The sequence below is a fragment of the Chiloscyllium plagiosum genome, chromosome 5 (genome assembly GCF_004010195.1).
Source record: "Chiloscyllium plagiosum isolate BGI_BamShark_2017 chromosome 5, ASM401019v2, whole genome shotgun sequence".
NCBI lineage: Eukaryota > Metazoa > Chordata > Chondrichthyes > Orectolobiformes > Hemiscylliidae > Chiloscyllium > Chiloscyllium plagiosum.
Window position 1 is genome coordinate 13,831,681 of NC_057714.1, and position 6,871 is coordinate 13,838,551.

General features: G+C 43.1%; 1 long non-coding RNA gene across 1 annotated transcript in view; it reads right to left on the bottom strand.

Moving 5' to 3' along the window:
* Positions 1 to 4,336: 4,336 nt before the first annotated feature.
* Positions 4,337 to 6,871, bottom strand: part of LOC122550265 — a 16,052-nt gene continuing 13,517 nt past the window's right edge. Inside the window, exon 3 of the long non-coding RNA XR_006311776.1 lies at positions 4,337 to 4,349. This is a non-coding gene — a long non-coding RNA (uncharacterized LOC122550265). The remainder of the gene's footprint in view (positions 4,350 to 6,871) is intronic.

Consider the following 6,871-nt stretch of genomic DNA (forward strand, 5'->3'; position numbering starts at 1 on the left):
CAGTTTTTGATGTTTGAGATGGAGTTGAAATACTGTTTGTTGAGAGTATGGATTCTCCTGAGGATGTAGTACAGAGTGGGGCCTTTGCAATTCTGAGAGAGTGTGGCCCTCAGCTGAGGCAGGGCAGACTGTAGAGAGGTTAGGTGCCGGTGCATTGCTGCAAGCGTGGAGCGGAGGATCTTGAAGGAGAACTGTTGCTGGTGTTTTTGAATCTGTAGTCTGTCCTGTTTGTCCTGTTCGGGTCCGAACTCATGACAGTAGGAGACAAAGCAATGTTGACCCAGTCACCATTGTTAACTCCTGCCATTTAGCTCAGTGGGCTGGATGGCTGCTTTGTGATGAAGCGTGATGCTGCCACCAATTATGTCTCCTTAATGTGAGACTATGGCAATGTTACTGCATGAACACACAATGAGCACAGGTTTCAAGTTTACCTGGGTTTGCTGTTGTGACGGATTTTGCTGTATTAAGCAGTGAGAAGACTATAATTAAACAAGCTGGCACATGAACAAAGTCAGGCTGTGTCAAATTCAATATTATAACAGCCATATTTTCTTCAACATTCTCATCCATAATAATACACCAAAACATATTAGGATGTCATTCAGAATTTAAAAGTAAGGTTCACTAGGAATGTTCTTAAACTGGCACAAAGATTTTTCTTCTTCTTCCATGGGCAGTGAGCATTACTCCAGCATTTGGTGCCCATCCCTGATTCCCCTCAGATGAATGGTTCCTTGGCCATTTGGGAGGGCAATTAAGAGTCAACCACATTTCTAGGGGTCTGGACTCACATGTAGGCCAGACCAGGTAAGGACAGTAAATTATCATGTCCAGTCTGTTCTGATATAATGTGATAATTCTGTTCCTGTGCAATTCTGCATTATAAGAAAATCACATAATAGCAGCACCATTTAAACCCGTGGGACAGGAATCACATTATATCTAATACAGACAAGGAAAGTTTATGTTCTACAAATAATGGTCTACATTCTTCAATCGCGTTATAGCCAATCCTTGTTGAAGAAAAGAATGTTATAGCAGAGCCAACTATAATAATAAACAAGGAAAGTGCTGGAAAAACTCAGCAGGTCTGGCAGTATCTGTGGAGAGAGAAGCAAAGTTAACGTTTTGAGTCCAGAATGACTCTTCAGATTTCCAGCATTTGTAGTATTTTGCTTTTATTTGTGTGTTTATCGTTTAATCAATTGTAGGACAGCCCTTGACATCACGTGTGTGTGTGTTTGTGTGTGTGTGTGAGATCAAGAAGCCCCTAGCAAACCTGGAGTCAACGGGAATCTGGAGAAAATCTCTCCGCTGGTTGTTGTCAGACATGGAACATAAGAAAATGGAGCTCAGTCATCTCAACTTACATCACGTTTCCAGGAGTTCCTCAAGGTAATGTCTTAGACACAACCATCTTCAACTGCTCCATCAATGACCTTCCCTTTATCATAAAGTCAAATGTGGTGAAGTTCGCCAATGATTGCACTATGTTCAGCATCATTTGCAACGCCTCAGATACTGAAGTAGTTCATAGAATCCCTACAGTCTGGAAGCAGGCCAATGATAAGATAACCTCTTATTGGTGACGGTCATCAAGTCCACACCTGCAAAGAGCATGCCCCCCCAGACCCCTACCCCATCCATGTAACTCCTACAGCTAATTCACCTTGCCTGCACATCCCTGGACACTTTGAGTAATTTAACATTGTCTATCCACCTAACCTGCATATCTTTGGATTGCATGAGGAAAACGGAGCACTTGGAGGAAACCAACGCAGACATAGTTCTTTTCCAAATACAGCAGGACCTGGACAGTGGCAAGTAACATTCACATCCATACAAATGCCAATTAATGACCATCACCAATAAAAGACAATATAAACATTGCCCCTTGACGTTGAATAATGTTTCCATCACTGAATCCCCCACTACCAACGTCCTTGGGTTACCATTGACCACTAACTCAACCACACTCATCACATAGAGACAGTAGTTACAAGAGCAGGTCAAAGGCTAGGAGCAAGCACTTCAGTGAGTAACTCACATGTTGACTCTCCAAAGTCTGTCTACCATCTACAAGGCACAATTCTGGAGTGTGATGGAATACTTCCCACTCCTCTGGATTAGTTCAGGCTGCAACAACACTCAAGAAACTTGACACCATCCAAGACAAAGCAGCCCAGTTGATTGGCACCACATCCACAACCATTCACTTTACCACCAATGCTTAGTAGCAGTAGAGTGTACCATCTGCTGGTTGCACTACAGAAATTCACCAAAGATCCTTCGACAGTATATTCCAAATCCATGACCAATTCCATCTGGAAGGACAAACACATCAGACACCCCTCACCCTTCACAAGTAAAATAAAACTTAGATAGCATTTCCAAATCCATGACCAAAATGCCTCACAGGATAAGGGCTGCAGGTATATGGGAACACCGCCACCTGTACATTCCCCTCCTACCCACTCACCATCTTGACTTGGAACTATATGTTTCTGGATCAAACTCCTGGAGTTATTTCCCATAGAGCATTGTGGGCCTACAGCACATGGACTGCAGCGATTCAAGAATGCAGCTGACTACCATATTCTCAAGGGCAACTAAGCATGGGTAATAAATGCTGGGATGCCCATGTCCTACAAGTCAATCAAAAAGTTTTATTGTCACCATTACTGAAATTAGCTTTCCATTCCAGATATAATTATTGAAGTTAAATTTCACCAGCTGTTCAGATGGCATTCACAACCATGTGCCCAGAACAGAAACCTGTGTCCCAGAATTACTAGACTAGTGACATTTCAACTGAACTAGCAATTCCACATAATCAGGAGAGTGTAGCTAAGGTTCATGTAAAAATTTTAAGGATCTGCTAAATAGCAAGTTTTGAAAACTGCTGCTTTAATCTGAGTCCACCTCACCAAGACCTTCCTCACACCTCCATTGCTCGCCTTTAAAAACCACCAAACCTCAAACAGATCATTGTTCGTACCAAACTGTCCGGCATTCAGGACAACTCCATACAACCCTGTCACCATAGGCGCTGCAAGACCTGTCAGAGTGTGGACATGGATACCACCATTACTTGTGGGGACACCTCCTACCATGTACGTGGCAGGTACTCATGTGACTCAGCCAACGTTGTCTAGTTCATACACTGCAGGCAAGGATGCCCAGAGGCATGGTACATTGGTGAAACCGAGCAGAGGCTACGACATCGGATGAATGGGCACAGCACAACAATCAACAGACAGGAGTGTTCTCTCCCAGTTGGAGAACACTTCAGCGGTCCAGGACATTCGACCTCGGACCTTCGGATGACCATCTTCCAAGGCAGACTTTGGGACAGGCTGCAGCAAAAAGTGGCTGAGCAAAGGCTGATAGCTAAGTTAGGTACCCACAGGGACCCATAGGGCCTGAAGAAGGGCTTATGCCCGAAACGTCAATTCTCCTGCTCTTTGGATGCTGCCTGACCTGCTTCGCTTTTCCAGCAACACATTTTTCCGCTCTGAACTCCAGCATTTGCAGTCTTCACTTTCTCCTACCCATAGGGAGTGCCTCAACCAGGATCTTGGGTTCATGTCACACTACAGGTGATCACCATTGCACTATATACACACACAGACACTCCTACACACAGACACACATACACACACACAAACCCACATGCAGACATACACAGATATGTTTGTAGGGTGAATTTGTACTTGCAGAGTTACATTGTACTTTACTCAAAAACTGCATGAATCCACTGTAAGACTCTGCTAACTCATTTTTTTTAGATTAGAATCAGTCTAAACATTATGGCACAGACAACAGAACACAGGGGGCTAACACCTTCACCATCTCATTTGGTCTGACACCAATTGTTACAGTTAACCTGAGAATGAAAGAAGTGAAACTACCATGGTCACTCTAACAGATGAGAGACTTAATAAACAATCAAGGTATTTTTCAATGTATAATTTCAGTTACATCGCACTATAAACTTTTGCTATACATTCTGTGTCTTACAATTGTGTACTCCACAACCACCTGATGAAGGAGCAGCGCCCCAAAAGCTAGTGCTTCCAATTAAACCTGTTGGACTATAAACTGGTGTTGTATAATTTTTAAGTGAGTCCACCAAGGAATCCACTTAAAAATCAACTAAGAGTAACCCTCATACAATTGACATTTCCATGATTCATGACTGATACTCTAAGCCAATTTGAAATGAGACATGGATTTTGCATTGCACCAGGGACTGAACAAGAAGAATCTCAAAGTTATTGAACTGGGAAACATTAGAAACAACAATACACAGACTCCCATTCCATCCTTTCTGAGATCCACCAATACTAACCTTCAGAGATGAAAGTTTAGTGTTAGCTTTCCACTTCACTTTAAAGAGTCAACATGCAACTGGCTTCTTTGATATGTAATACAAATGCAAATTGTACTGTAACATGTAGCCACAGTCTTAGATTTTTGATATCCAGATCAGATGAGGTTTAATACTGGATAGAATATCGTTTGTAATGAAGCGATAACAGCAGATTTCCTAATGTTGGTTTCCATGGGGTAAGCCATCGCCTTGCATAAATTTGCACTCTTCCGAAACACACCAAAAGATAGAAAGGCAATTCTCAGGTATTATTAAAATCGTTTTCAAAATTTTACACCAAATTTGAACCATTTGAACCAAGAGAAAACATCAGAGTTATTTCCAGTTTTCGTCAATGTCTTCCATCTCCTTCTCCTCATGTAAATGCTATATCCTTCAACAATAGCTTGGTTTGGTGAGTAATATACCGTCTCTGAATTTGAAGATTCTGGGCTCCAACCTCATGCTGCTCTAATGTTCTATTACCTTTCTTCATGGGATCCAGGTATGATTGGCAAGACCAACATTTGTTGCCTATCTCTAATTGGATTAAGTGGTGTGCTAGTTCACTTCAGAGGACAAGTAATATTAAACCACACTGCTTTGGCTCTGGAATCACATATAGACCAGGCTGGGTAAGGATGGCAGATTTCCTTCCCTAAGGACATTAATGAACTAATTTTATGAGAATTGATGGTAATTTCATAGAATCATCAAATCCCTACAGTGTGGAAACAGGCCATTTAGGCCCAACAGGTCCACACAGACCCTCCTAAGAGTAATCCACCCAGACCCATTACCTTACCCTATTTCTCTACATTTACCCCTGACTAATGCAGCTGACCAACACATCCCTGAATACTAAGAACAATTTAGCATGGCCAATTCACCTAACCTGCACATCGTTGGACTGTGAGAGGAAACCGGAGCACCCGGAGGAAACTCACACAGACACAGGGAGAATGTGCAAACTCCACATAGACAGTCAGCCGAGGCTGGAATCAAACCTGGGTCCTTGGCGCTGTGAAAGAGCTAACCACTGAGCCACCGTGCCGCCCCTGGTCATCATGATTGAGCTTCGTATTTCAGAATGAATTTAAATTCCACCAGCTGTCAAAGTGGGGTTTGAGCAAGTGTTGCTGGAGCATTTGCCTCTTGATTATGTATTGAGTGATATTTCATTAAATTTATATCATTTTCGTGCTGAAGCATTAGGGATGGATGAAAGATTAGAACAAACACAGAGAATTCTGGAGAAACTCGACAGGCCTGGCAGCATCTGTGGAGAAAGAAAGGAAGTTAAAATTTCAATTCTGGTAGGATTCTTGTTTAGAACTTAAGATTTCAGAATGAAAGATGGCTTGTTTCAAAGATTGACGCTTAACTTGGACCACAACATGGCTCTAGGTGAACAAACACATTTTCTCACAAAGGAAAAAAAAAACAACTGAAGTGAATTGGAGGAGGCAATCAAGTGGGCATCACGTTCCTGACTGTCCGCTCCTGGTCCAGAATAGACAGTGGTATAGAAAACCCTTCACCAGCTTTTTATCTCAAACTCAACCAGCAGCTGGGGAAGGTGGCACAGCTCCCATTCACTACCCTTTAGTCTGATAAATGCATCTCTCACCTCCAGACTCACTTGGGGAATGACATTCATTGTGATTGCAATCAGGGCCATAGACTATGAGATGCTTGACTGGGGTTGTTAACCTTGGTCAAACAGGGCGCCCTGGCTGACAGATATAAAACAGGAGCGTCAGAAGGTCTCCTCAGTCAAGGGACTGACTTTGAGTTGGCAGGTTACAGCCCATGTACAATGCACGTGTAAATAAATGGTGACTTGGTGACGAGATACTGGGCTCTGTGCAGTTCTTTCAGCATTAAATTCTACAACAACATTGGCAATACCATTCTGAAAATGTTTTTCTCATATTGCTCTTGCAGGGCTCTTCCAGCAGAATTTGTATAAATAGGGTAAGCAATGGCCTAGTAGCATTATTGCTAGATTATTAATCCAGAAACTGAGCTAATGTTCTCGGGACCCGGGTTCGAATCCCGCCATGGCAGATGGTAGCATTTGAACTCAATAAGAATCTACCGATGACCACGCAATCATTGTGGATTATCGGAAAAACCCATTTGACTCACTAATGTCCTTCAGGGAAAGTAATCTGCCTTCTTCGTCTGGTCTGGCCTACATGTAACTCCAGACCCAATGTGATTGACTCTCAATTGCCCTTATCTTCACCATGGACATCCAGTCCCTGTACACCTCCATCCCCCATCACGAAGGACTCAAAGCCCTCCGCTTCTTCCTTTCCCGCCGTACCAACCAGTACCCTTCCACTGACACCCTCCTTCGACTGACTGAACTGGTCCTCACCCTGAACAACTTCTCTTTCCAATCCTCCCACTTCCTCCAAACCAAAGGAGGTAGCCATGGGCACCCACATGGGCCCCAGCTATGCCTGCCCCTTCGTAGGATATGTGGAA